Consider the following 11,963-nt stretch of genomic DNA (forward strand, 5'->3'; position numbering starts at 1 on the left):
AGGTTATCTCCCTGGGCCTCCGTTTCCCCAGATTTTTATTTTTATTTATTTATTTATTTATTTTTGCGGTACGCGGGCCTCTCGCTGTTGTGGCCTCTCCCGTTGCGGAGCACAGGCTCCGGACGCACAGGCTCAGCGGCCATGGCTCACGGGCCCAGCCGCTCCGCGGCATGTGGGATCCTCCCGGACCGGGGCACGAGCCCGTGACCCCTGCATCGGCAGGTGGACTCTCAACCACTGCGCCACCAGGGAAGCCCGCTGTTTCCCCAGATTTTAGAAGAGGTTAATAGTCATGCAGACTGAGTAAGTGTGAGGAGTTTGAAGTGAAACAATGCAGGCAGAGCACTTCGTTCGAGAGTGCGGGCATCGCCTTCGGCTCAGCAGGTGGTGCCTGTGGTTAATAATGTGCTTACTAAGTCATTGACAAGAGCTGCGGAACTTTTGCCAAGTGCTGTATATTGGGCTGGGGCCCCAAAGCAGCCAGTGGGCCTCTTACCTTGTCCCTAGCGTTGGTCCTTTTTTAAAAAATAACCCCAAACAAAGGGAGATTTTTGATAAAAGTGAAGCCTCCTGTTCTCCCAGGGGTGTAAGGAGGACAGTGTCCAGGAGGGGGCGCCAGAGCACCAGCCACAGCAGCAGTGTCTGTTTCCCTCCCTCCCTGCCCACCTGCTGTCACCAGCGGCTTCCCAGGGACCTCCTGTTCCTCCCTGGGAATCAGGAAACGCCCTGGCTGGGACTCAGCCTGGAGAATCCTCTAGGTGTCCCAGACCCTGGGAGGACACCTGACATACTTTATCTAATTTAATCTTAAAATGTTCCAGGGGAAGAAGGTATCCCTGTCTCCAATTCCAGACCAGGAAACGGAGGCACCGTGAGATTAAGTCACAGCAGTGGGTGCAGCCAGGGTTCAAACCCAGGGGCATCTCACCCCCATGTCTTTGCCAGCTGCCTCTGAGAACCCTAGTCTTAGAAGGATCTTACAATATTAGAGGCTTATAAAGCCTAGACCCATAGAAATTTTTATTCAAGTCAAATATATACTTGTTTAATTTTTTTTCCACTTAGGTAATACCTGGTTGAAAAAACAAAAGGAAGAATCAGTCCCCCTTCTCTGCAGGCTGGCCCCAGCCATCCACTTTCCCTCCCTGGTGGTGACCACTGTTACAGTTTCTTGGGTCTCTTCCCAGATGTTAGAATTCGGTGGATTTCTGGGTGACCTGGTCTCCTGGGCCCCAGCTGCTTTTAGCCCCCTGCCCTCAGGCTCCCACTGGTGTCTCTGTCACAGCCCAGGTGATCTAAAGGGTCTTTCTTGGCTCTTGGAATCCCCCCTGACACCCGGCTTCAAGTCCACCCATCCCTTTAGAAGGGGCAGTGGTACTTAGAAGAGTGTCCCCACCAGTACAAAGGAGGTTGGTCCTGCATTCTCTCTCTGTCCCTCCTCCTCCAGGGGTCCTCATCCCAGAAAGGCCCCCCTGTTCCTGGTGTGGACCCACTTCCTATTTGCCCCCTGTGGAGGGAAGAGCGGAAGTGCCCAGAGTCACATGGTAGGCATTGGGCACCGAGGCTAGACCCCTGTCCCCATGGGGTACCCTGCAAGATGGGGGCTTAGGGTGGTGGGTCCACGCAGGGCAGGCCTTGCCGTGTCTTTTCTCCACCTGGGATCTGGGTTGGAAGGCTGGCCTTACTCAGCTATTATTTCCTCTTTCAGAAGCCCTCCTCCCCGGGGCCAGGTCAGGGACCCCTCTGAGCATCCCTCTCCTCTGTCAGAGCTCTAGTCTCACTGGATTGTGATTTTCTTCTGTTTATCTGTTTCCGCATTAGAAGGTGTGCTCTGGGAGGACAGGGCCCTACCAAATTTCGTGTTTCTTCCCATTGCTTAGCACAGAGCAGACACTCCATAGATGACTCAGTTAACCCAATACTTTCCACCCAGACCCACAGTTCCGCCTGCTTCTGGGCCCACCGAAGATTACACATCCCAGTCCCTTGAGTTTGCTATGTGACATGCTCTGGCCAATGAAATCGGAGCCAAAGTAGCATGTCACTTCCGGGTGGAGACCTTTTAGAGCTAGTGCATGGTTCTTCCTGCTGCCCTCCCCCTGAGCAGTGATGGGAAATTCCAGGTGGGTTTCTCAGCGGGGGCAGCAGGGAACAGAGATCCCTATTCCCACCCTTCTACTGGATATGTTGCACAAGTGAGAAATAAACCTTTTTTTTTTTTTTTTTTGGTGGTACGCGGGCCTCTCACTGTTGTGGCCTCTCCCGTTGCGGAGCACAGGCTCTGGACTCGCAGGCTCAGCGGCCATGGCTCACGGGCCCAGCCGCTCCGTGGCATGTGGGATCTTCCCGGACCGGGGCACGAACTCGCGTCCCCTGCATCGGCAGGCGGACTCTCAACCACTGCGCCACCAGGGAAGCCCTATGACGGTATTTTTTTAAAAATTACTTTATTGAGGTATAGTTGATTTACAACGGTGTGTTAATTTCTGCTGTACAGCAAAGTGATTCAGTTATACACACACACACACACACACACACACACTATTCTTTTTCATATTCTTTTCCATTATCGTTTATTACAGGATATTGAATATAGTTCCCTGTGTTATACAGTAGGACCTTGTTTATTTTTGCCCTTTATACCTCCCTGGAGAGTTGTGATAATCAAAAGAGATGTATGTAACAGGGAATAGATTATTATCACTCACCCTCACACCCTCTCATGCTTTATGCCTGGTGATGTGTCTGATCTCTCGTGGGTTAGTGCCTTCCCATTGAAAGAATATGGCATTCACTCATTCATGCATTTGTGCTGTGGAGATATTAATAGTACCTCCAATATAAGATTGTGATGAAGATTAAATACATTAATGTGTATAAGGCTCCTAGAGTGGTTGGCACGTGGTGAATACTCTATAAATGTTTCCATTGCTATTATCAGTCTTTTCTAGTTCATTCAAGAAAATTTACTGAGCATCCACTGTGTTTCCTGGGACTAGAGAGAACAAAGCTTGTTCCTTCCTACCTTGGGGGAGTAAGGCCCAGAAAAGAATGTTGCTGCCAGTGTAAAGGTGCTGAGCCTGTCAGCAAGCACAGAGCGCTAGGGGATCTTCCAATAGGAAGGGACTCCGTGCAGGCCTGGTGTGTGGGTACTGGGGTGGCCTTGTGCTTTGAGATGGAGCCGCGGGGGCTGGCTGGGGCTGGGGGTGGCCGGCAGCGCTTACAGAAGCCCCCAGCCTGGGAGCCAGAGTGCTGCTCTGCCGGTTCTATTCATGGTCCCAACACGCACCTTGCCCCTCAGCGGCAGCAGGGCTGGGGTGGCTGGAGGAGAGGGAAGGAGGTTGGGAGCAGGCTGGGCTGTGTGAACACACAGATGGTGGGTCAGGAAGGAAGGCCAGGGAACCAGCACTAAGGAGGGAGGCAGAGGGAGAGAGGATGGAGGGGAAGGTGAGGGCTGCTGGGGGCGGGTGTCTTGGGGGCAGGTGGTGGAAGCCTAGGCCAAACCCCTATGTTGCCTCCGTCTGATCATGAGCCCCTTTGCATGGAGGGGAACTCTGACCATTGGGGCCCAAGAGCACCTGGGCAATATCAGATCACCAGCCCTGTGTTACAGCTGGAGAGACTGAGGCCCAGAGAGGATGTGTAACTTCCTCACAGACACACAGCCAGTTAGGGGCTTACCCAGAGTCAGAACCCAGACCTCTTGATTCTTAGTCCAGTGCTCCTCACATGATACCACGCCGCCGTTTGGGACCTCGGGGCCTCCTGTTTTATTGGAAAACCCTAATCTGAGGGGGGGCCACATTGCTGCCATTGCTGATGTGTGTAACCCTGCACTCCGTCCTGTTCTCCCTCCTCCGTCTTCTCCCCTCAGGGGAAAGGGCACAAGCAAGTGCAGATTCAGTTCAGCTTTTCCACCCTCGGCCCAGGGCTGGTGCAGAGGAGCTGGGAGCAGCCTCCCTTACCCCACCGACCCACCTTCTTCTCAGAGGCAGGCTGGGCCTGGGGGGCAGGGACCTGTGGTGGGGCTTCTCCCTCAAGCTCTGTGGTGGGTGCCCTCTCAGATGGCCTGGGTGAGCCCACCTCCTGGTACGTGCACTCTTGTGTCATCCTCCCCCCTTGAGTGTGGGCTGTTCTAGAGACTTGAGTCTAAAAATGGAATGAGTAAGTCCCTACATACTAACCTTCCAGTTGCGATCTTTCAAAGATGCGAACATGCGTTTGCATGTCCAATCACGTTTAGTTCACGTGTGTGGCGTCCATTGTCACGTGTGTGCATCCTCTACAAGAGGCTGTGCTTCTGTGTACTGTACAGGACTGTATAGAGTACAGGAGTGCAGTATCTTTACTGCAAGCCCAGGATGTCTGGAAGCAGGTGTAAAAGCAGCAGTGGGGTAGCTGGCGCAGTACATACAGTACTCCCCAGACATCCCTGGATCGTTTTTTCAAGAGGGTAGATAGAATTGAATCCAGCAAGGAACCAGAACCTGTGCCATCCACATCAGGCGTGAGTGGAACTGCAGCTCGCCCTCTGTCTCCTATTGCTGACAGTCCTTCAGCTCTACCATCTCCCACCTCCCCTCCCTCCAACAGTCAGTCACTCTTCTTGCCTGTTCACTCGGTGCCAGCCCCTGCATGCCAGCTGTTATAATGTACTACTGTACTTTTCAAGGGACTGTACTGTAAGATTCAAAATGTTTTCTTTATTTTTTCTTTGTTTTCTCTGTATTATTTGTGTGAAAATTATTATAAACCTATTACAGTACAGGACTATATAGCCGATTGTGTTAGTTGTGTACCTAGGCTAACTTTGTTGGACTTATAAACGTGCTGTCGGAATGGAACTTGTTTGTATGTAGGGGACTTACAGTATGGATATGACTTCTGAGATTTTGTTACTAAAGACGGTGGCTTGTGTCGGGAGTGCCCCCCCCCTTTCTCTCTCGCTTGCTGGCAGCCAGCTGCCATGTCATGAGCTGCCTGGTAGTGCCAACAGCCAGCCAGCACCTGAGGCCGACCAACAGCTGTGGGAGTGAGCTTGCAAGTGACCCCTCCCCAGATGAGCCTTCAGATGATACCACAGCCCTGGCTGACACCCTGACTGCAACCTCAATGGGAGACTCTGAGCCAGAGACCCCAGTTGAGCTCTGCCCAGATTTCTGATCCTAGAAACTATAATAAATGTATGTTGTTTTGCTCTACTACGTTTTGGGGAAATTTGATGTACAGTCATGGACAACTTAATACAACCCATCACCACCACCTCCTGGAGCCACCTCCCCGCCCCCCGGTCCTCCTCACTCCCTCCCACTCCCCTGAGACCTAAGGGAGAGTTCACAGTCTCAAGTTCTAGTCCTCCACATTTTATTGCCTTTGACCTGACCTTGGGGAAGTCATTTCACCCTCTCTGGGTTTATTTTCCTCTTGGTTAAAGCCACTTACTGACTAGTAATAACTTCCCCAGGTGCTCAGGTCTGTGCAGTGGACAGGGCCTTTCCCACCTACTCTCTCACCTTGACCTTCACAACTGCTTGGAGATGTATTTGGGACAGGTCTCCACATCCCCAAATGACAGAAGAACAGACTGAGCCCCATGGTGAGAGATGGTTTGCTGGAGGACACACAGTGAGGAAACAGCAGGACCCAGGCGAGGTCCCTGACTCCAGCTCAGGGCCGTGTGGGAAGTGGTGACGGCATTTCCTCGGGTGATAGTGACAATGGTGAGAGTCAGTCTTTGCCTGTGACATGTGTCACACTGGCCACACCCTCCACGTAGCATGCCTTCTGTGCTGCAGAAGCTGCAAAACTCCACGACTACATTTTCCAGGCTCTCCTGCAGGTGGCAATCCAGCTGTAACATAAATCCTGCCATAAAGAACACTTGCACGGACTAGAATTTGGAACTGAGTTTTGTATGGAAAGAGAGCACGGAGCACCTGTTTCCCTGCATGGATCGAAGTCGAGCAGGCATGGTTCTGGAGCTGGCAGCCAAGTGGTGACTTCCACAGCTTCCTGATGGAAGCAGGGGCTGCAGCCCCATTGGTGGCCCAGTTCTGCAGTGTGTTTTGGGCAGTTGTTCCTGGATGCTCGGCCACTTAATATGCTTTAAAACAAAATCTCTTTTTGATTAGACTAGCTAGAATAAAATCTGTTGTCACTGAAGCCTGGGAAATAGTCACATCTTCTCCAGTGTATGGGACAAGGTCACCGGAAGTCCCAGCTCAGCAACCTCCCCCACCTTCTGGGAAAGCAAGAGCTTCCTTTTCCTGGTAGCCACATATCAGTCCCAGGGGAGCTCTCTGATTGGCTCTGCTGGGCCAGTCCTTCTCTCTTGGACCAATCATAGTTGTCAGAGAGATGGGGTCAACGACTGATTGGTTAGACCTGGCTCATTTCCTGCCATTGTGGCCAGAGGACAGGGCTGGTCCCCAGAAGAAGGGGATGAGAAAGCTTGGGCACTCATAAAGTGTTAACTAACAAGTCTGTTTAACACTACCTGCCAAAGGGAAGCACTATTAGTGAATCCCACGAGGGCCATTGCTGTAAGTAAGCCCAGAGGGCAGGAGATTATTACAGGAGTCCCAGAGTCCCTGCTCATGGGTGATCATGCCTGCTCCCCCCACCCTGCCACCCTGGAGGGATGCAGAAATACCCCCATCTTTACCCCTGACAGTGCTTTGGGTGGGGAGGGGGAAACTGAGGCTCAGAAGAAATGGTGTGCCTGGGAGGCAAGGCGACAGGGAAGGAGATGGGAGTTTGGATCCGGGCCTCCCAATTCCTATCCATTGCGGGGTGACTGGCCGGGGCCTCTGTCTCAGCCCAGGTGCCCTGCAGCTGCAGCATGAGGATGCCGCTGGCTTCAGTGGGACAGTGTGTGTGTGAAAGTGCCTGCCCCAGGGCCTGGCCCCGGCAGGCTCTTCCCCGCGCACTGATGGTGACAGCTGTGCTTGATTCCTTCTGTGGAACAACTTTCCTGTTGCCATGGTGACTACACTCTCGGCGATTGGGGCTTATTTTAGAACTTGGTCCACACAGTGGTGGCGATGTTCCCGGGCCCTCCTGCTGCAGCCTGTGTCCCGTGGGCCTGTCCTCTGATGCCTGGGCCAGGAGGGGCAGGTGGAGGAAAGGGGAGCCCCTCTGGGCTTCTGCCTCAGCCCTCGCTGCTCCCTCCCGTCAGCCTCTCGACTAGGCCTCTCCAGCCTCTACTGGAGGCTGAGGCCCGGGTTCTAGGCCTGCTTCTGCTGCGGGCCTGCCGGAGACCTCTGGGGCCTCTGTCTCCTTGAGAGTGAAAAGGAAATGATGTTTTTGCTGGGCTTCCCCAGACAGAAGGAAAATGTCTAGTGCTGTGTGATCCAGGTGTTGACTGGGCCCCCGCCCTTCCTGCCTCCCCTTCCTCAGGGCCCCGTGGCTCTGCTTTCTGTGACTGAACCCAGCTTCCGGAGCTTCCCATGGCGTCACTGAGCTCCCTCTGCTACGTGTGACTTCTCCCCAGATGTGGAAGTCAGCCCTTTCCTCAGTTTCTACAACACCCCTGTCTCCAGTGTGAGGCAGCAGACTTCATGGAAGGCGGGGGGGAGGGCAGTGATGGTGGGAAGGTTTGCACTGAACCCAAACTCATGGCTTCCCGTTTTCCCTGAGCAGCCCCGTGTTCTTACTGTTCCTTTGTCACTGCCCAGCCAACCAGGCCCACCCACAGGAAGTCCTGGCCTTATACTATTTCCTAGGCATGGTCCAGAGAGGGAGCAATTTGCCCAAGGACACACAGCAAGTTAGTGGTAATTCCCCACCTGTCCTTTTCCCACTCTCCTATCTTCCTATTTAGGGGCAGGGCTGGGGCCAGTGGGAGTGATGTCAGGTGACCTCGGCCTGCAGCAGCTTGAAGCAGGGTTTTGGTTCCCCTGCCAGAGATTGAGGTCGGGTCGCGGTGGTGAGAGCACCAAATGCTAGCCACTCGACCAGTGGCCAGTGACAAGGCCCTGGCCCTTCAGCTTTGCAGAAAAGAATTCCCACAAAGACAGAAAGTAGTGAAACAAGTAAAGTGTTTTATTAGGAGGAAAAAAAAAAGAGTAGAGTACGTGGGGATAGTCATATGGGTGGGCTCAGAGAGAGAGAGTCGCGCCCTCGTGGTAGTTTGAATCACTTTTAAGGGGCGTTTCTTCCGGGTTTCCTTTGGCCAATCATCTTGCTTTGCCTGGTTCTGAGTCCATATGTACGCGGGTGAATCTCTTAGCCAAGATGGATTCTAGTGAAGAGGCCTATGGGTGGTTGACATCACTTACTATGGGGTGGCACCACCTCCCTTTTTGACTTCCAAGGAGCCTTTCTGCACATGTGTAGTCGGGGAGGCCTCCTTGACTTCGAGAATGAGGCATATGTAGTCTTTTATCTCTTCTCTGGGCAGGGCCCAGCCTCCTTCATCATCCTGCTTTTATGGAGTTTCTGCTATTATGGAGTTCCTGTCCACAGGGGAGAAACTGTTCAGCCTGGTGCCCATCTATCTCCTGCCTCAAGAGGAGTGAGCATAAGGCTCCACCCAGCTCAGCTCAAGAAGGGGCCCTGCACCCCTGAGCCCTCAGTTTGGGGCTCATCACAGCAGATGCACACATTGCTGGCTGCCTGTCCAGCACCCCACAGGCCCTGTGCGGATCTCCGTGTGTTCGTGTCTGTTTAGTCCTCACAACAGCCCTACCAAGTAGATGCTACCACCGTCCTCAGTTTACAGCTGAGACATCAAGGCAGAGAGGGTGAGTCACCTGCTAGGAAGTGGAGGGGCTGGGATTTGAACAAGTGATGAACATCCTGGCAGTGGGCCATGTGAGCAGAGGTGAAGGGGGATGCAGGAGAGCAGCAGAGGAGGGGAGGGATCAATTAGGGATTGGGAGTAACATGTACACGCTACTATATATAAAATAAACAACAAGGACCTACTGTATAGCACAGGGAACTCTACTCAATATTTTGTAATAGCCTATATGGGAAAAAGAATATATATATATATATATATATATATATATAACTGAATCATTTTGCTGTATACCTGAAACTAACACAACATTGTAAATCAACTATACTTCAATTTAAAAAATTAATTTGAAAAAAAGAGCAGGGGAGGGGCTGGGCGAGATGGTTCCTGAGGCCCCTGTGGCTTTAGAGGCTCATCAGGGATGGCTCCCTGGAAGAGGTGCCCTCAAACTGAAACTCTCAGGTTGGGAAAGCTCAATGGGGAGGAGAAGCAGGGGTGTCCCCAGGCCAGGGAAGCGGTAGGTACAGAGGCCTGGATGTGGGAACATGGCATGCGTGTGAGGGTTGGGCGGGGACCAATGGGCCAGGGCTAGAACTGCCTACAGGAGACCCGAAACCGCCGGTAGGGATGTGGGAACATGGCATGCGTGTGAGGGTTGGGCCGGGACCAATGGGCCAGGGCTAGAACTGCCTACAGGAGACCCGAAACCGCCGGTAGGGTCCCTTTTTTTTGTTCAGAGGGCCCTTCCTATCAGGCAGCCAGCTTATCACAACTGCGTGTTGACTAGCTTCCTCCCTCTGCCCTTCCAGCCTCCCCACTCCCGTCCAGTCCCTCTTGAATCTGATGGAATCCAAAGCTCATCAAGCTGCTCCGGCTCGGCTCAGGAGTCCTCCATGGCTCCCCATTGGCTGAGCATGAAGTCCAAGCTCCTCCTCCTGGTGTTGTTTCAAGGCCTTCCTGTCCCACCCTCTCTAGCGCCACCTACTACCATGTGTCTTAGGCTCCAGCCCCAGCAGACAGTTTACCATACACTAGACACGTGTGTGTGCGCGCGCGCGCGTGCGGGGGTGGGGGGTTGATGCCCACTGTACCTTTGCTCTTGTGCGGGCTACACTGTCTGCCCCCCCAGAGCCGCCCTTGTCTTTCCCTACTTGCTTCTTGTCCTGGGAGGCTGGCCTACAGAGACGGTGTGGTGGTTTCCGGTGGCCGCTGTAACAAATGACCACAAACAGTGGCGTAAAACAACACAAATTTAGGGCTTCCCTGGTGGCGCGGTGGTTAAGAATCCACCTGCCGTGGCAGGGGACACGGGTTTGAGCCCTGGTCCGGGAAGATCCCACATGCCACGGAGCAACTAACCCCGTGCGCCACAACTACTGAGCCTGCGCTCTAGAGCCTGCGAGCCACAACTACTGAGCTGTGCTGCAGCTACTGAAGCCTGTGTGCCTAGAGCCCGTGCACAACAAGAGAAGCCACTGCCATGAGAAGCCTGTGCACCTCAACGAAGAGTAGTCCCCTCTCACCGCAACTAGAGAAAGCCCGCGTGCAGCAACGAAGACCCAACACAGCCATAAAAATAAATAAATAAATATATAAAAACAAAAAACAAAAAACTCAAATTTATTGTCTTACAGTTCTGGAGATCAGAAGTCCTAAATCAGCCCCACATAGCTAGGCAAAGTGTCGGCAGGGCTGGTTTCTTCTTGAGGCCCTAGGAGAACCTGCTTCCTTGTCTTCTGGCTCCTGGAGGCTGCCTGCATTCCTTGGCTCACGGCCCCGTTTCTCCATCTTCAAAGCCAACAGTGGAGCCTCTTCCAGCCTCTCTGTCTCTCTGTGACCCTCGAGCTCTATCATCATATCTTCTTTCTCTGACTCTGAGCCTCCTGCCCCCCTCTTTAAGCACCCTTGTGATTACATAGAGCTCACCTGGATGATTCAGGATAATCTTCTCACCTCAAGGTCCTTAACTGGATCACACCTGCCAAGTCCCTTTTGCCATGTAAGGTTCCAGGGATGCATCTGTGGACACCTTTGGGAAACATCATTCTGCTCACCATGGAAGCATCAACAGGCTTCCTGGCCTTTGTTTTCCTGTTGGGTTTGACCAGTGTGCATCATGGGTACGCTGGAGGTGGACGTGGAGGGGAGTGAGGTTGGGGACTGTGTTCTGGGCTCCCTCCCGCAGGGCTGTTATGTCGGCTGAATCCCTGCTGAGGCCACAGCTCCTGCCTTGGCCAGGCGGAGCTGCGCCCTTCTCCTGCCAGCCGTGGATGTGGCTTCTGATCTCAGGGCCCTGGCCTTCCTCAGCCTTGCTCACACCTTCACAGGTCACCCTGGTTAAAGTTCCCCTGGTGGCGTGCGCGGGGCTGGCAGGGGGGTGTGGCAAGCACGGAACCAGGGGTGCAGATTTAAGGAAGCTCCCACTCTCAGGGCTGAGCCGGTGCCCCACCCTCCTCACCCCACCCGGCCCTGTGCCCATGTCACCTTTCCTGCCCAGACCCTGCTGTTCCTTCAGCCTGGATTCCTCTCTTCTGCCCGCCTCTTCCAACGTAGGAGGCCACCTTCTCCTTCCCTTCCAGTCCTGCGGCTGCCCGCACAGCGATGGTGCAGAGGGGTCCCCCAGTCCATCCAGGAGGCCGAGTCCTCGCTGCTCCCCCTCCGGATGGTGAGCTCAAGGGTGGCTGCTGCTCTATCTCAGGCCAGTGTCCTTGAGCCCAGTGCAGGCCCTTGGGGAGAAGAGCAGGATGCAGATACAGAGGTGAAGCTGCCGGGGCACCTGGGTTGGGATCCCTGCTCTGCTGTTACTAGATCTGTGATCTTGGGCCAGTTACTGAGCCTCTCTATGCCTCAGTTTCCACATCTGTAAAGTGGGGACAGGGATGCCTCATAGAATGGCTTTGATGTTGAAATGAGATGATGTTATAAGAGAATAGCTTGGTGCCTGGCAGACAGTGAAGGCTCAGGCCTCGTCAGCATCGGATCTGTGGTCATTGCTAGGGACTCAGGGAATGTTGGCTGGATTTAATAGAACTGGGAGGCAGGTGAGAGAGAGAGAGAGAGAGGAAGAGGAAGAGAGACAGAGGAGAAGGAGTTTGGGAAGAGCTTTATGGGAGGGAGAGGACTCAGAGAGGGGGCATGAGGCTGGGGAGTGAAGGCTGCCAGGTGGCCTGAGGGGGAGGCAGAGAGAGCAGAGGGCATCAGCCAGGGTCTGCCTGGCTCA

Source organism: Delphinapterus leucas, chromosome 11 (assembly GCF_059928025.1).
Source record: "Delphinapterus leucas isolate spDelLeu-1000000601 "Yukka" chromosome 11, BTC_Dleu_Yukka2, whole genome shotgun sequence".
Classification (NCBI taxonomy): domain Eukaryota; kingdom Metazoa; phylum Chordata; class Mammalia; order Artiodactyla; family Monodontidae; genus Delphinapterus; species Delphinapterus leucas.